The 19,155-nt window shown below is 46.3% G+C and overlaps 1 protein-coding gene across 19 annotated transcripts in view; it reads left to right on the forward strand.

Annotated features, from left to right (window-relative positions):
• PTK2 (protein tyrosine kinase 2) overlaps positions 1-19,155 on the forward strand; it is a 154,625-nt gene that overhangs the window by 17,067 nt on the left and 118,403 nt on the right. For 10 of the 19 annotated variants that reach the window (XM_072151112.1, XM_072151116.1, XM_072151119.1 and 7 more), the window contains exon 1: positions 5,508-5,527. The exons of 3 other annotated variants lie outside the window; for them this stretch is intronic. The gene's annotated coding sequence lies outside the window, so the exon portion shown is untranslated. Of the gene's footprint in view, positions 1-5,506; positions 5,528-19,155 lie in introns of those variants that run through there. 6 more of the 19 variants (XM_072151105.1, XM_072151106.1, XM_072151110.1 and 3 more) reach the window with 1 other exon arrangement.

A 19,155-nucleotide genomic window follows, 5' to 3' on the forward strand; every position in this document is an offset into this window, starting at 1 on the left:
GGGGTCTTATTTCCTTCCTCTGTGGAAGTGGCGTCTCCATGTACGCCCCGCGCCCCCCCGGCTTCTCTGATCATTGTTCTCATTCCTCGCGGTTCCGGATATTTCGTGTCCTCGCTGCTGTGACACCTGTGTATGGAGAAGTTCTCTGCTCAGAGGAGAAGTCTGGGATGGTTTTGGTTTTCGTTCCCTTTCTCGTGTTTTCATTTGGTCAAGTGCCACCAAACAGACTGCAGCCAGTGCTACGTATAGTCCCTGGAGAGCTGTGTGTATGATGTTAGTAGCAGCAGGACTGTGATAGATGTATTCATATTCCAGGATTGTACGGGGGTGTGTCCTCACACTTCTGTGCTCTGAGCTCTCTGCAGCCAATGTTATTTGCTGTCCCTGGAGAGATGTGTAATCAGACCTCACACTGCTGTGCTCTGTGCTCTGCAGCCAGTGTTATGTATTGTCCCTGGAGGGATGTGTAATCAGACCTCACACTGCTGTGCTCTGTGCTCTCTGCCACCAGTGTTATGTATTGTCCCTGGAGAGATGTGTAATCAGACCTCACACTGCTGTGCTCTGTGCTCTCTGCAGCCAGTGTTATGTATTGTCCCTGGAGAGATGTATAATCAGACCTCACACTGCTGTGCTCTGTGCTCTCTGCAGCCAGTGTTATGTATTGTCCCTGGAGAGATGTGTCATCAGACTTTTATGTATGATGTTAGTAGCAGCAGGACTGTGATATATGGATTTATATTCCGGGATTGTTGTTTCATCAAGAGCACTGGAACTGTGTCCTCACACTGCTCTGCTCTAAAAACTGTGTGTAGCCTGTACATAGAGCACAGACGTCCAGGAGCAGCGGCACCGCTTCTCTCCATGGAGGTGTGCAGGAGCGCTGCGTGTAGCCTGTACATAGAGCACAGACGTCCAGGAGCAGCGACGCCGCTTCTCTCCATGGAGGTGTGCAGGAGCGCTGCGTGTAGCCTGTACATAGAGCACAGACGTCCAGGAGCAGCGGCACCGCTTCTCTCCATGGAGGTGTGCAGGAGCGCTGCGTGTAGCCTGTACATAGAGCACAGACGTCCAGGAGCAGCGACGCCGCTTCTCTCCATGGAGGTGTGCAGGAGCGCTGCGTGTAGCCTGTACATAGAGCACAGACGTCCAGGAGCAGCGACGCCGCTTCTCTCCATGGAGGTGTGCAGGAGCGCTGCGTGTAGCCTGTACATAGAGCACAGACATCCAGGAGCAGCAGTGCCGCTTCTCTCCATGGAGGTGTGCAGGAGCGCTGTGTGTAGCCTGTACATAGACTGCAGACGTCCAGGAGCAGCGGCACCGCTTCTCTCCATGGAGGTGTGCAGGAGTGCTGTGTGTAGCCTGTACATAGAGCACAGACGTCCAGGAGCAGCGGTGCCGCTTCTCTCCATGGAGGTGTGCAGGAGCGCTGTGTGTAGCCTGTACATAGAGCACAGACGTCCAGGAGCAGCGGCACCGCTTCTCTCCATGGAGGTGTGCAGGAGCGCTGCGTGTAGCCTGTACATAGAGCACAGACGTCCAGGAGCAGCGGCGCCTCTTCTCTCCATGGAGGTGTGCAGGAGCGCTGTGTGTAGCCTGTACATAGAGCACAGACGTCCAGGAGCAGCGGCACCGCTTCTCTCCATGGAGGTGTGCAGGAGCGCTGCGTGTAGCCTGTACATAGAGCACAGACGTCCAGGAGCAGCGGCGCCGCTTCTCTCCATGGAGGTGTGCAGGAGCGCTGCGTGTAGCCTGTACATAGAGCACAGACGTCCAGGAGCAGCGGCACCGCTTCTCTCCATGGAGGTGTGCAGGAGCACTGCGTGTAGCCTGTACATAGAGCACAGACGTCCAGGAGCAGCGGCACCGCTTCTCTCCATGGAGGTGTGTAGCCTGTACATAGAGCACAGACGTCCAGGAGCAGCGGCGCCGCTTCTCTCCGCGCACCATCTGCCTTCTCCGGCTGCTGCGGGGGTCTCTGCGCGGTGCGGAGATGTAAGCGGCAGTCAGGGAGCTGAGGAGACACAATCTGCTCCTCGCCTTGGGGAAGAGCCGCCTGCGATCTGCAAATTAGTGTTTAATTACCCCCCCCCCCTCCCCCCAGCCAGAGATATTCATCAGCGCTAAGTACATGTAATTTATCCATCACTATGGCGATATCACAAGGCGGCAATAACCGGGGTTACCGTCACCCCAGGAGGGGGAAGGGGCTGCACAGGGCCGGGAACAATGAGGGGTATAGTCCCAGGAAAGATGTGATCATAACTTACTGTATGTGGTTAGTAGCAGCAGGACTGTGATTGATGGATTTAGATTCCAGGATTGTAGCTTCTTCAAGAGCACTGGGGGTGTGTCCTCACACTGCTGTGCTCTGTGCTCTCTGCAGCCAGTTGTAGGTATCGTCCCTGGAGAGATGTGTAATCAGACCTTTGAATATGATATCAGTAGCAGCAGGACTGTGATATGATTTATTTTCCCAGATTGTAGCATGTCCAAGTGCACAGTGGGCTTATCCTCACACTGCTGTGCTCTCTGCATTAAGTTGCTGCCCATTGTACTCCATGGGTAAAGTTGTAGTGGGTTTCTTGTTGATTCGTATAGTAGTCACCCACAGCAATGGAGTGTTCATATCACGTCTTAAATTGCTCTGCAGTGTGAGGACATCCCCCCTCCCCCCCTAAATCACTTGTAGAAGCTACAATCCTGGAATATGAGTCCATACATCATAGTCCTGCTACTAGTGCACAATACATACACAAAGAAGGTCTGATTACATTTCACTGGATGCACAGAGCACAGCAGTGTGAGGACACGCCCCCAGTGCACTTGGAGATGCTACAGTCCTGGAATATAAATTCTTATATCACAGTCCTGCAGCTACTAACATACACAAAGGTTTGAATTGACAAAGTCTTCAGTTGAATGCAGAGAGCACAGAGCACAGCAGTGTGACTACTGTTCTTCTCTGGATTCTGATGAGCCCTGGACACTTGGGATACAGGATATGGTTCTGGAGCGCTGCTCTGTGACGTCTGGTTGGCGCTGGTCTCGCATGGCAGTGATTGGTCGCATCCTCGTTAGTTCCTTTGTCATTAGTCGCTGCTGTCACATGGGTGTCGGTGACAGGTGCCGGGGTCCGGTCGCTTTACGTCGTCACATTCCTCAATCCTGTGACTAATGTCCATAGGGAGGATGCGGCACCACACAGCGGCTTCATACCCGGCCGGAGCCCCCCATGAGACCACCCTGAGCAGGATACTGGATATCAGGATGGGTGCCCTATCTGGACTGCAGGGGGCGCCGCCAGCTCTGTGGGACGGCAGCTGAGGCTACAGTTACCAGCTTGTTGATGGGTTATGAGGTCTCATGTGGGACGGTATAAAGGGAACGGGGTGTTATTGGCTGCACCCCCAGAAATAAGGGCATAAGGGACTCCCCTAAGCACTTCCCACGTGCTCCATTCACTTCTATAGGATCACACATCCTAACATTCCCATACAAGGATTTGGGCACATGGGTCCCCGGGGTCTGACCTCCAGTGATTAGACAATTAGTAACGATCCTGGGAACGAGGGGTAAGTGTCTCTTGTGCTAAAATGTAACCTTTAGGCCCCGAAATGTGTCACAGTAGCTGATTACCAAGCACCATTTATAATGCGGGTGTCATGTGTGTCCTAGAGGATTTGGGGCATCCGTAAAGCACCTCCATTTAGTCTCTAGTCACATCCAAAGCTGCATCTCACTTCCTGCATCCCTGAAGCTGTTACTGAAGGCCACATAATAACCAATCGCAGGATTCATAACCCGATCACTATTCTGCCTCTAGAGGGCGCTAGGTATCTATGTTTTTATAGGAGTTTGGTGGGGGGGGGGGGTCATTTAACTCTCTGCACGCCGCTTCTGGATCACAGATGTTAGAAGTATAAAGTATTGTGAAAAAAAGGGAAAAAAATCTGAAATTTTTTTCAAGTACTTAGATTTTTCTGGAGGGGGTTCTCCAGGGGAGGAAACGAAATGTCTCTGGCCGGTTTCTGCACCGCTGGGTACTTGCGGTTTTTTGGACCTCATGGACACGGGACCTCACGTCACTCATTGGATGAAGAAGATCCCTTGACATCCTCCGCGAAACCTCCGGGAATAACCAGAGTGATGTGGAAATCGGAAGGTGGGAGCGGGGCAAGTGCTCCGGGGATCTGGAGGTGAAGCAAAATCTATTTAGACCCAGAGCCCCCCTCCCCTCCCCATTCAGACTCCAGATTCTCTAGGATTGGGTAGGCCTGGGCGATCCTGGCTAAAACTAAAATCTCTATAGTTTTATTTATAATTTTTCGGATCTGCCCCAGATCTCCATTGCCCCCGCTTATATCTATGTCCCTGCACATCTAGATTGCCCCCTCTTATCTTTGTATGCCACCCCCCCCCCTATTGTTTTTTTGGCTGCCATCTCACTTTATTACCCCCTCCTCATATTTTTGTGCCCCTCATGTTTCAGAAATCTCTAAATTACGGGTAAATTACCATATATACTCGAGTATAAGCCTAGTTTTTCAGCACAAAAAATGTGCTGAAAACCCAAACTCGGCTTATACTTGAGTAAAAAAATTATAGGTTTTACCAGGTTTTTGTGGCAAAATTAGGGGCCTCGGCTAATACTTGGGTCGGCTTATACTCGAGTATATACGGTAAATGAAATCTACTCTTACTCATAGATCCAGGCTCCGGGACTGTGGTATCTTCTTATATTTGTTATCCATGGCCTCCTTCCATCTAAAAATCAACTTTTAACATGATTCTAATGAGGCAGAAGGGCTCTGGGGGTTATTACCAGAGCCCCTCCGTTCTGTAGCTTCACAGGCTGTTACACTGTGCAGGAGCACTTCTCCCTCCCACTGTGTGAGATGACGGCAGGCAGGGGGGAGGTGCTTTGTGCTGAGGGAGCAGAGGGAGAGACAGTGTAACAGCCTGTGAAGTTGCAGCATGTAGGGGCTCTGCTAACCCTCCCAGGCGCCCCCTTCTGACTCTTTAGCATAATTTTATAAGTTGATTTTAGAAGAAGGGAGGCCATGGATAACAAAGATTAGAAGATATAACCTTCCCGGTGCCCGGATCTGTGGGTAATGTCCCTGGGCTCTCATGATGGATGGTGACGGCTGATGCCTGCGCCGTCCTGCGCCGTATATTTGGGATTATGATTCCTGCTTCCGTTTCGTTATTAGGATTTGCCTGTACAGTCACGTGTCCTCTCCGTCCCCCTCCGCCGCCCTCTTTTATCTGATCGGGGTCTCTCCAGATATTACATGATCCTATAATAGTAGTAAACACTGTCTGTCTGATCTCATTACTATCAGGACGCTTCATCGTGACGTTGCTTACGGGGTTTACACAAAAAAAAAAAATCCCAAACTTTGGGGCATGTTATGATTTGCCTGGAAAGAATGTGGTGAGCGGAGGAGAAGATGCGGAGAGGTGGAAGGAGACGGACCCATCATGCAGGTTCTGGGGCTGTTCAGCTGCGCCGGCGGAGGCGGTATGTACTCCTGGACCCGGGTACTGGTTCTTTAGGGTGGGTGGTGGCGGGCGCTGTCTCCGGAGAGCGATCCTCGCGCAGTTATGAACCTGTCTGCCTCCCTGAGGATTTTATTAGAAAATTGTGCAGGTGACAGCGAGAACGGTGAGAAATGCTGCGAGAGAGACGGGTAATTAGATGTCTGCAAGATCCGCCAGACACCTTACAGAGGAGGATCGTATCCTGAGCGACATGAATAGCGCCTTTACTACTGCTCAGGAGGAGTAATAATCCCCTCCAGTACCAGGATCACTGGACTATATACAGTGCAGGACTAATCCCCTCCGGTACCAGGATCACTGGACCGTATACAGTGCAGGAGTAATAATCCCCTCCGGTACCAGGATCACTGGACCGTATACAGTGCAGGAGTAATAATCCCCTCCAGTACCAGGATCACTGGACCATATACAGTGCAGGACTAATAATCCCCTCCGGTACCAGGATCACTGGACCATATACAGTGCAGGAGTAATAATCCCCTCCAGTACCAGTATTACTGGACCATATACAGTGCAGGAGTAATATTCCCCTCCAGTACCAGGATCACTGGACTATATACAGTGCAGGGCTAATCCTCTCCAGTACCAGGATCACTGGACCATATACAGTGCAGGACCAGTAGCCACTCTGGCGCCGGTCCGCTCCCCGCAATAAGGGCAGCTCTAGATCCCAAGGAAGGTCGGGAAGGAAACATATACGGTATATAGAAGGGAGATAATACATACTTTGTGCCTTTAAGTAGACAAATCCTGTGTGTCTTGATCTGTCAGAAGATGATATGAAGAATTTGCTGCGGGGGGATCTGTTCTGCTGGATCTCGGGGGAGATTGCTCTCTGCAGGAGGAACAGAAAGATGTGGAATCACCAGTCACTGCCTGCGGTCAGTCATCGTGTATAGCCGCTTCTGTGGTGCGCATGTGGCGGCTTCTGTGGTGCGCATGTGGCGGCTTCTGTGGTGCGCATGTGGCGGCTTCTGTGGTGCGCATGTGGCGGCTTCTGTGGTACACTGGGTTTCAAGGTATCCAGAGGGTTATGCACCACAATTGCAGCTTTGGATGTGACTAGAGACTGTAAGTAAGTTCATGATTACTCAGGCCGCGGTAGCCAGAAACCACCCAGAAGGCTTTGGGCTGAGTCATCAGAATATTGATGGATATATGGTTGGAGCCTGGGTGTGATGATGCGGCGCTGTGATTTCTAGCAGGTGTGATGACGCACCGCTGTGATTTCTAGCAGGTGTGATGACGCACCGCTGTGATTTCTAGCAGGTGTGATGACGCACCGCTGTGATTTCTAGCAGGTGTGATGACGCACCGCTGTGATTTCTAGCAGGTGTGATGACGCGGCGCTGTGATTTCTAGCAGGTGTGATGAAGCGGCGCTGTGATTTCTAGCAGGTGTGATGACGCGGCGCTGTGATTTCTAGCAGGTGTGATGACGCGGCGCTGTGATTTCTAGCAGGTGTGATGACGCGGCGCTGTGATTTCTAGCAGGTGTGATGACGCGGCGTTGTGATTTCTAGCAGGTGTGATGACGCGGCGCTGTGATTTCTAGCAGGTGTGATGACGCGGCGCTGTGATTTCTAGCAGGTGTGATGACGCGGCGCTGTGATTTCTAGCAGGTGTGATGACGCGGCGCTGTGATTTCTAGCAGGTGTGATGACGCGGCGCTGTGATTTCTAGCAGGTGTGATGACGCGGCGCTGTGATTTCTAGCAGGTGTGATGACGCGGCGCTGTGATTTCTAGCAGGTGTGATGACGCGGCGCTGTGATTTCTAGCAGGTGTGATGACGCGGCGCTGTGATTTCTAGCAGGTGTGATGACGCGGCGCTGTGATTTCTAGCAGGTGTGATGACGCGGCGCTGTGATTTCTAGCAGGTGTGATGACGCGGCGCTGTGATTTCTAGCAGGTGTGATGACGCGGCCTTGTGATTTCTAGCAGGTGTGATGACGCGGCGCTGTGATTTCTAGCAGGTGTGATGACGCGGCGCTGTGATTTCTAGCAGGTGTGATGACGCGGCGCTGTGATTTCTAGCAGGTGTGATGACGCGGCGCTGTGATTTCTAGCAGGTGTGATGACGCGGCGCTGTGATTTCTAGCAGGTGTGATGACGCGGCGCCGTGATTTCTAGCAGGTGTGATGACGCGGCGCCGTGATTTCTAGCAGGTGTGATGACGCGGCGCCGTGATTTCTAGCAGGTGTGATGACGCGGCGCCGTGATTTCTAGCAGGTGTGATGACGCGGCGCTGTGATTTCTAGCAGGTGTGATGACGCGGCGCTGTGATTTCTAGCAGGTGTGATGGCGCGGCGTTGTGATTTCTAGCAGGTGTGATGACGCGGCGCTGTGATTTCTAGCAGGTGCGATGACGCGGCGCTGTGATTTCTAGCAGGTGCGATGACGCGGCGTTGTGATTTCTAGCAGGTGCGATGACGCGGCGTTGTGATTTCTAGCAGGTGTGATGACGCGGCGTTGTGATTTCTATCGGGTGTGATGACGCGGCGTTGTGATTTCTATCGGGTGTGATGACGCGGCGCTGTGATTTCTAGCAGGTGTGATGACGCGGCGCTGTGATTTCTAGCAGGTGTGATGACGCGGCGTTGTGATTTCTATCGGGTGTGATGACGCGGCGCTGTGATTTCTAGCAGGTGTGATGACGCGGCGCTGTGATTTCTAGCAGGTGTGATGACGCGGCGCTGTGATTTCTAGCAGGTGTGATGACGCGGCGCTGTGATTTCTAGCAGGTGTGATATTTTCTCGGGGATCTGTGTTGTGGTTGGTGATATTTTCACTCGCTTTGATTTTCCGGATGATGATTGTGAATAAAACGGGAAGTAGACAGCGCTGTTCTCTTCCTAGTGGTCAGCCCACGTTACTGCATATCGGCTCACACAGGTCACCTGTAGTGACAGGGTTCATCCACTATACAGAAAATGGCGCTGTCTGCTTCCTGTCTCTTCCCTGTTATTCTGTGGGGGTGCAGGACCCCCAACTATCTGATACTATCCTGTGCATATTATATATGAGGGGTCTTAATGGCAACAAATATTGATATCAGTAATGATTGTCCTCCCACGCGCTTTATTGAATCCGGACGTCTATTACATCGCGTTTATTTCCACACCGGAGACTCATCCGTTGTTTATGGAGCATTAATACAAACATTACATCCCAATAACCCTGACATCCTGCTAAAGCTCCAAAATAATGGATCCCGCTTCACTCCACTGAGTCCCGGAAATCTCTCCATACTGTAACCATATATCAGATCAGCGCTGACAGCGGCACATACATGTCCTGTATATCATCATTACTACAGGGGCCAGGACCTCATAGTATTATAGTAGATATATTCTTGTACATAGGGGGCAGTATTATAGTAGTTATATTCTTGTACATAGGGGGCAGTATTATAGTAGTTATATTCCTGTACATAGGGACAGTATTATAGTAGTTATATTCCTGTACATAGGGGGCAGTATTATAGTAGTTATATTCCTGTACATAGGGGGCAGTATTATAGTAGTTATATTCTTGTACATAGGGGCAGTATTATAGTAGTTATATTCTTGTACATAGGGGGCAGTATTATAGTAGTTATATTCTTGTACATAGTGGGCAGTATTATAGTAGTTATATTCTTGTACATAGGGGCAGTATTATAGTAGTTATATTCTTGTACATAGTGGGCAGTATTATAGTAGTTATATTCTTGTACATAGGGGGCAGTATTATAGTAGTTATATTCCTGTACATAGGGGGCAGTATTATAGTAGTTATATTCCTGTACATAGGGGGCAGTATTATAGTAGTTATATTCTTGTACATAGGGGGTAGTATTATAGTAGTTATATTCTTGTACATAGGGGGCAGTATTATAGTAGTTATATTCCTGTACATAGGGGGTAGTATTATAGTAGTTATATTCCTGTACATAGGGGGGAGTATTATAGTAGTTATATTCCTGTACATAGGGGGCAGTATTATAGTAGTTATATTCCTGTACATAGGAGGTAGTATTATAGTAGTTATATTCCTGTACATAGGGGGCAGTATTATAGTAGTTATATTCCTGTACATAGGGGGCAGTATTATAGTAGTTATATTCCTGTACATAGGGGGCAGTATTATAGTAGTTATATTCTTGTACATAGGGGGTAGTATTATAGTAGTTATATTCTTGTACATAGGGGGCAGTATTATAGTAGTTATATTCCTGTACATAGGAGGTAGTATTATAGTAGTTATATTCCTGTACATAGGGGGGAGTATTATAGTAGTTATATTCTTGTACATAGGGGGGAGTATTATAGTAGTTATATTCTTGTACATAGGGGGCAGTATTATAGTAGTTATATTCCTGTACATAGGGGGTAGTATTATAGTAGTTATATTCTTGTACATAGGGGGCAGTATTATAGTAGTTATATTCCTGTACATAGGGGGTAGTATTATAGTAGTTATATTCCTGTACATAGGGGGTAGTATTATAGTAGTTATATTCCTGTACATAGGGGGCAGTATTATAGTAGTTATATTCTTGTACATAGGGGCAGTATTATAGTAGTTATATTCTTGTACATAGGGGGCAGTATTATAGTAGTTATATTCCTGTACATAGGGGGCAGTATTATAGTAGTTATATTCTTGTACATAGGGGGCAGTATTATAGTAGTTATATTCCTGTACATAGGGGGAAGTATTATAGTAGTTATATTCTTGTACATAGGGGGCAGTATTATAGTAGTTAAATTCTTGTACATAGGGGGGCAGTATTATAGTAGTTATATTCTTGTACATAGGGGGCAGTATTATAGTAGTTATATTCCTGTACATAGGGGGCAGTATTATAGTAGTTATATTCCTGTACATAGGGGGCAGTATTATAGTAGTTATATTCCTGTACATAGGGGGCAGTATTATAGTAGTTATATTCCTGTACATAGGGGGCAGTATTATAGTAGTTATATTCTTGTACATAGGGAGCAGTATTATAGTAGTTATATTCTTGTACATAGGGGGCAGTATTATAGTAGTTATATTCTTGTACATAGGGGGCAGTATTATAGTAGTTATATTCCTGTACATAGGGGGCAGTATTATAGTAGTTATATTCCTGTACATAGGGGGAAGTATTATAGTAGTTATATTCGTGTACATAGGGGGCAGTATTATAGTAGTTATATTCTTGTACATAGGGGGCAGTATTATAGTAGTTATATTCTTGTACATAGGGGGCAGTATTATAGTAGTTATATTCTTGTACATAGGGGGCAGTATTATAGTAGTTATATTCTTGTACATAGGGGGGCAGTATTATAGTAGTTATATTCTTGTACATAGCGGGCAGTATTATAGTAGTTATATTCTTGTACATAGCGGGCAGTATTATAGTAGTTATATTCCTGTACATAGGGGGCAGTATTATAGTTATATTCTTTAAAAATTCCTACAGAGAATATGCAAAAAATATCACGACATTAAGTCTTCATTTCTGCTATTTTGGGTCATTTGGGTTTTATATTGCAGTATGTACAAGTTACCTCTTGGTGGCGATGTTCCACATCCATGAGAAAACAGTATTATCCCCCTGGACTGCTTTTGGATCAATGGGTGACTTGACTCCTGTTGGGTGTTTATACTGATAATTTAGGAACCAGGAGTAAATTAATTTCTGTTTCTTAATATTTTTCAGTTTTTATGTATTTAAAACTCAAGGTTGTCATGCTCTGTGCAGTGCTGCGTAATCTGTGTGCGCTATATAAATAAAGAATTATAAGAATTATTAAGGTTCCTGTAATTCTGACAGATCTCTGCATGTGGATCACTGCTCGCTGCCTCCTGCTGCCAGAGCTGAAATCCCAAAATCTTCTTGTGTCACGGGTGACTGGATGCCTACGGATGACCTTCTGCTCTGGGGGTCATGTGCCAGGGTGTGCACCTGCCGGGTGCTATAGGACCCCTACCCCCATCTATAATGACGACATCTGTAATATCCCACCATCAGCAGTTCTATTGTCTGGGGTGATCATTGTGTAATGGACTATTGCAATCACTTCATCATTTTAAGATCTCTTATTGCTGTCAGTGAGTAGGAACCATCGTGTTTACATGCAGTCTTAGAATCAGAACCTTCTATATGTCACAGTTGAGGGTTTGCTGAAGTTTCTTTTCTCCACCATCAGATGGATACATTTGCTTTCTGTTGTGTTATGACTTTTTGATACATTGTATCAGTCTGGATTCCATTAGATCTGGATGGAGTTTGAACCTCTTCTTGGTGGCCGGGAAGGGGAAGATTTCAGGATCAAACATTTCTACATAAGATATTAATATTTGGCAGAACTTTTCACTCCATGGTATATTGTAAATCACAATTTTTATGTGATTTGCTTGGTGTGGTCTGACCCCTGGGACCTCCACTGATTATGGCATTTGGGTCAATGTGCCCCGGATGTATATAATTCTGGGTTGTATATCCTCAGTTCAACTGTATAAGACTCCGGCACCATCCCCTGCAGTCCACACACCACAATGGACCTGCACCCCCATACCATGGTATGATTACTAAGCAGCTCTAGTAATGGTATATACAATGTGTATATAGTGCTGTTTTGTTTACTTATCACAAGCTGCTGCGTCCCAGGACCAGGCGCGGGGCTCAGCTGCAGCATAATGGTCTTATTGCCCCCTGGGATTCTCCGACTTCTGGTAGGAAAGTCACACTTTATGAACTGGGAATCTAGGACAAAGCTAATGGAATGGTGGGAGGGGGGCTGGATGTCCACATAGGATCCTGCAGTGTGAACTGGGGGGGGGGGGGGGATATGGATTTTCTTTCTTGGATTACAAGCTCAGCTGCATTGATGACATACTCAGGGGCTTTGATCAGGTTTGGTCAAGTCTAAAGTGAGTGCTCAGCATTTCGTAAGTGATGTAAGAGAGCAGCTGAGGGGCTCACGGTGACGTAAGAGAGCAGACCTGAGGGTGAAGACACGCGTGGCGTTTTTTTTGGGCCTTTTTTTTAGTAGAGCGCTTTCAAATCGGAAAAATTGCATGCGTTTTTGACCAGTTTGAATTAAGATAACTGGTCAAACCTGTCAAAAACGCATGCGTTTTCAAAAACGTATGCGTTTTTTACAATCTAAAAACGCACCGAAAATGGCCTAAAAACGCCACGTGTGTCTTCACCCTAAGGGTGAAGACACACGTGGCGTTTTTGGGCCGTTTTTACTAAGTGCGTTTTCAGATCGTTAAAAACGCATGCGTTAAAAACGCATTCGTTTTTTAAAAACGCATGCGTTTTTTGAAAACGCATCCGTTTTGGTCCGTTTTTAATTGCGCAAATTCGGAAAACCAGACAAAAACGCATGCGTTTTTTACGATCTGAAAACGCACTTAGTAAAAACGGCCCAAAAACGGCATGTGTGTCTTCACCCTAAGGCTGGCGTAAGAGAGCGGCCTCGCGGGGGACGTAAGAGCGGCTGAGCGGCTTTAAAAAAAAAGTTAAATAAAATAGGTTAATTAAAAGAAATAATACAGTAAAATAAAAAAAGTACATAATAAGTAAATAAAATTCATTTAAATAAATCTAAAAAAAAAATTATCAAGAATTCAACAAATACAATATTGAACTGTTTCTGGGCTATAAATACATTTTCAAAATTTTTTTGGACCGTGCCGTTCATGATGTTCAAATAATAAACCAAAATTACTTCCCAAAAATAAAGCAAAAAACCCCCTTTAATAAATAAGGCAGCCTCAAAAATCATAAAATAATAATCCCCCATTTGTGGCAAAAAAAAATTATTTTCACCTCGATAATAAATACAATAATTTCTTTTTATGGAGGGATTTTTCAAGTTGTTCCAAAACTTTACCGAAAAACTATTAAATGACATAAAAACACACAAAACTATAATCCATGTAAAAGAAAATCAAGTATATTGTACAAAAAAGCAACAAAATGAAACAAAAACCTTTTTCAGGGAAGAAACCAGAATAAAACCTCTAAATAAAAAAAAATTACAAAATAAATCTCAAATTTTAAAACAAAAATTTTTCTAAGATATTCCAGATACACATGTAACTCTCCCCCTGAATAAAGTTGATGTATCAGTGAATGATTCCCCCCATCCTATAACCTCTAGGCACAGATGGAGGGTGAGAGGTGAAACTTCCGGAGCAGCAGATAAGATTTTCAGTGAAAATGAAATTATAAGCCGCACTTTCTGCTCCCTGCGAGGGGTTAATGTCCTATAGAAGATTTATAGAGAGGTGACCCCCCCCCCACCATCCCCCCCATCTGCCAGGACTTGGACCAGTCCTATAGACCTTGTGATGGGGCCTATTGTGTGACCAGGGGAACAAAAGCCATCGGATGCAGCAGAGTTGGAGAGGCGCTCACCCACTCAGCTCGTCTACTTCTGCCGGGAGATACTACTGAACCCATCCTAAATGCCGGCTAAGCCCTGGGAGACGGACGATAGGAGTAGGAGTAACCGGGCGCTGCTGGAAATATTCCTGAAGAAGAGGTTGTGCATGGAGAGGGCACCCTATGGTAAAGCGGAGGGATTAGGGGACACAGATGGGGAGACGTGACCAAGGCTTGTGTGGTGTTACATAGGACTGCAGGACACATCTACTACATGATCTGTACTCAGAGATATCACTGTGTTATCTGTGGTGTTACATAGGACTGCAGGACACATCTACTACATGATCTGTACTCAGAGATATCACTGTGTTATCTGTGGTGTTACATAGGACTGCAGGACACATCTACTACATGATCTGTACTCAGAGATATCACTGTGTTATCTGTGGTGTTACATAGGACTGCAGGACACATCTACTACATGATCTGTACTCAGAGATATCACTGTGTTATCTGTGGTGTTACATAGGACTGCAGGACACATCTACTACATGATCTGTACTCAGAGATATCACTGTGTTATCTGTGGTGTTACATAGGACTGCAGGACACATCTACTACATGATCTGTACTCAGAGATATCACTGTTATCTGTGCTGTTACATAGGACTGCAGGTGACATCTACTACATGATCTGTACTCAGAGATATCACTGTGTTATCTGTGCTGTTACATAGGACTGCAGGACACATCTACTACATGATCTGTACTCAGAGATATCACTGTGTTATCTGTGGTGTTACATAGGACTGCAGGACACAGCTACTACATGATCTGTACATAGGACTGCAGGACACATCTACTACATGATCTGTACTCAGAGATATCACTGTGTTATCTGTGCTGTTACATAGGACTGCAGGACACATCTACTACATGATCTGTACTCAGAGATATCACTGTGTTATCTGTGGTGTTACATAGGACTGCAGGACACATCTACTACATGATCTGTACTCAGAGATATCACTGTGTTATCTGTGGTGTTACATAGGACTGCAGGACACATCTACTACATGATCTGTACTCAGAGATATCACTGTGTTATCTGTGGAGTTACATAGGACTGCAGGACACATCTACTACATGATCTGTACTCAGAGATATCACTGTGTTATCTGTGGTGTTACATAGGACTGCAGGACACATCTACTACATGATCTGTACTCAGAGATATCACTGTGTTATCTGTGGTGTTACATAGGACTGCAGGACACAGCTACTACATGATCTGTACTCAGATATATCACTGTGTTATCTGTGGTGTTACATAGGACTGCAGGACACATCTACTACATGATCTGTACTCAGAGATATAACTGTGTTATCTGTGCTGTTACATAGGACTGCAGGACACATCTACTACATGATCTGTACTCAGAGATATCACTGTGTTATCTGTGCTGTTACATAGGACTGCAGGACACATCTACTACATGATCTGTACTCAGAGATATCACTGTGTTATCTGTGGTGTTACATAGGACTGCAGGGCACATCTACTACATGATCTGTACTCAGAGATGTCACTGTGTTATCTGTGGTGTTACATAGGACTGCAGGACACATCTACTACATGATCTGTACTCAGAGATATCACTGTGTTATCTGTGGTGTTACATAGGACTGCAGGACACATCTACTACATGATCTGTACTCAGAGATATCACTGTGTTATCTGTGCTGTTACATAGGACTGCAGGACACATCTACTACATGATCTGTACTCAGAGATATCACTGTGTTATCTGTGGTGTTACATAGGACTGCAGGACACATCTACTACATGATCTGTACATAGGACTGCAGGACACATCTACTACATGATCTGTACTCAGAGATATCACTGTGTTATCTGTGGTGTTACATAGGACTGCAGGATACATCTACTACATGATCTGTACTCAGAGATATCACTGTGTTATCTGTGGTGTTACATAGGACTGCAGGACACATCTACTACATGATCTGTACTCAGAGATATCACTGTGTTATCTGTGGTGTTACATAGGACTGCAGGACACATCTACTACATGATCTGTACTCAGACATATCACTGTGTTATCTGTGGTGTTACATAGGACTGCAGGTGACATCTATGTGATGCTCGGCCTCATCCTGTATATGGAGGAGTGGGGTAGTTGTTCCTTTTGTTGTTCTCCATCAGATGTTGTCCGGGGGTCTTCTATAATAAGTTCTGAGCTGTCACCCAGGCTTATAGGTTGGTTGGTAGTCACCACCGGCCATCAGTGACCGGACCCCGTAGTCCCAGGATCTGCCCCCAGACGCTGATGAGACAGACCCTTTAAACCCTACACTGGGGGCTCCTGGGGTCCTGGCTGCCTCCCGTCTGTCAGTACAGCAGGTGCCGCCACCAGACAGATGGCATCCTCCGCCACATGTCCCTCCCTGATGGCTGTGGGTGACGCAGATCTGTTGTAGGGTCAGCACTGATATTTATGGGGTAACACACTCCCACTATGGGGACAACTGCAGAAGTCCAGGATAGGGATGTCAAATTAATGACATGTACTCGTAAAGTATTTTTATTGCTTGCTGTCAGTGAATGGATCCCTTAATTTTAATGGTGAAATCCTCTCCAGGCTGGAGATTTCCAGGACCTTACAAGATCTCAGCTTGCTGAAGGTGAATGGAAACATTCTAGTTTACTTTAAAACCCATGAAGATTTGATACATTGTTTCCAACCAGCTAAATGTTGGATGATACACTGTGGCAAACCCACAGCTGTGAGAACAATCAGGTCTGTGTTCGATTTTATTTTTAAGGTAAACTAGAATGTTCTGTTCTCCTTTAAAGGAGCCTGTCAGCAGGTGACCGTACAGTGTTATGTATTGTCCCGGGAGAGATGTGTAATCAGACCTTTGTGTATTTTGTTAGTAGCAGCAGGACTGTGATATGTGGATTAATATTCCATGATTGCAGCTTCTCCAAGTGGACCTGGTGCTTTTCCTCACACTGCTGTGCTCTTTGCAGCCAGTGTTTAGTATTGTCTCTGAAGAAATGTATAATCAGACCTTTGTGTATTTTGTTAGTAGCAGCAGGGCTGTGATACCGGTATATGGATTTATACTCTAGGATGGTATCTTCTCCAAGTGTACTTGGTAATTGGGGGGGTCCTCACACTGCTGTGCTCTCTGCAGCCAGTGTTATGTATTGCACCTGGAGAGATGTGTAATCAGACCTCACACTGCTGTGCTCTGTGCTCTCTGCAGCCAGTGTTATGTATTGTCCCTGGAGAGATGTGTAATCAGACCTCACACTGCTGTGCTCTGTGCTCTCTGCAGCCAGTGTTATGTATTGTCCCTGGAGAGATGTGTAATCAGACCTCACACTGCTGTGCTCTGTGCTCTCTGCAGCCAGTGTTATGTATTGTCCCTGGAGAGATGTGTAATCAGACCTCACACTGCTGTGCTCTGTGCTCTCTGCAGCCAGTGTTATGTATTGTCCCTGGAGAGATGTGTAATCAGACCTCACACTGCTGTGCTCTGTGCTCTCTGCAGCCAGTGTTATGTATTTCCCCCACAGAGATGTGTAATCAGACCTTTGTGTATGTTGTTAGCAGGACTGTGAAATGTGGATATAGTAGGAGTCGTGGAACAGTTTAATGCAGAGAGAGAACAGCAGTGTGAGGATAAGTGCCCACTACAATACTGGTATATAAATCCATATATCACAGTCCTGCTGCTACTAACAACATACACAAAGGTCTGATTCCACATCTCTCCAGGGACAATACCTAACACTGGCTGCATAGAGCACAGAGCACAGCAGTGTGAGGTATGATTACATATCTCTCCAGGGACAATACATAACACTGGCTGCACAGAGCACAGCAGTGTGAGGTATGATTACACATCTCTCCAGTGACATTACATAACACTGGCTGCAGAGTGCACAGAGCACAGCAGTGTGAGGTCTGATTACACATCTCTCCAGGGACAATACATAACACTGGCTACAGAGAGCACAGAGCACAGCAGTGTGAGGACATGCAACCAGTACACTGGGAGAAGTTACAATCCTGAAATATAAATCAGTCCTGTTGCTACTAACAACATACACAAAGGTCTGATCACACATTGCTGCAGTCTGTATGGTCACCCCGGGGGGCTGCAGTGGGCACAGCAGTGTTCTGGGGGCTCCTGGTTACTGCTGTGTCAGTCCGGCTGTCCTGCTGCATTACTCGGCTCCTGACACCACAGACTCTGCACTATTACTGTTCATGAATTATTCTGTATCCGTCCGGCTGAGATTTCCTCTCGTTTTTGGCGTTGCAGATGTGTGCGGCTCACCGTGAACCTGACCGCGCGCAGGGCTCATTAGTGGAGCGTCAGAACGTCCGTAATCCGCTTGTTTACTGCTGCGCCCTGGGTGTATCTCATTATCTGTACAGTGATGGAGGGGAAGATCCATGGTACCACGGAGGAGGCCGGGAGTCTCCTTCCACCCCTCCTATTGGCTTAGAGAGCTAAAAGGGGCATTCTGCTGCACGAGGTGCTGGCATATTAGTCTGATATGTTAGGGGTCCGGTCAAGAAGACCCCCACCTATTACACTCCTTCGTAAATGGATGCATTACCTTATTGTGTTCAGTATCTCTGCTTGCTGTCGGTGAACAGGATAATGAGCTACTGGATCTTGGTCCGTCCTTAAGTAGGCACTCTGATACACTGTAACAAACCCTCCACCTTGGTCAGCAGGGGATGGTCTACATCGGCTGCTTGTTTAATGCTTTTTAAATTCCATTTCCTGACAGCAAGCAAAGGGTTGAAATGGAAATGAATTGAAGTCGGACCCCGGCAGAGATGTTTCTGATGAGTTTTCTGTACATCACTGATGTTTCCTGAGAGTGAACCGTCCTGATGAGGCGCCTGATCCTCTTCTGGAAAGATTTCTCCTTTCATTTCACGTTGTCACCGCTTCTCTGATTGCAATCTATTCAGAGAGACAAATGTCTTGGCCGGCGCTGCAGAACCTCGTTATCATAGGACACATTGTGCTATAGTCAGAGCAGAGCCTGCAGGAACCCGAATATATATATATATATATTGTATCGCCACCTATAGAGGAATCACTGAGAGGACGGGCATCTTATGTACAGTCCTGTACTGATCCTGAGTTACATCCTGTAT

Source organism: Engystomops pustulosus, chromosome 5 (genome assembly GCF_040894005.1).
Source record: "Engystomops pustulosus chromosome 5, aEngPut4.maternal, whole genome shotgun sequence".
Taxonomy (NCBI): domain Eukaryota; kingdom Metazoa; phylum Chordata; class Amphibia; order Anura; family Leptodactylidae; genus Engystomops; species Engystomops pustulosus.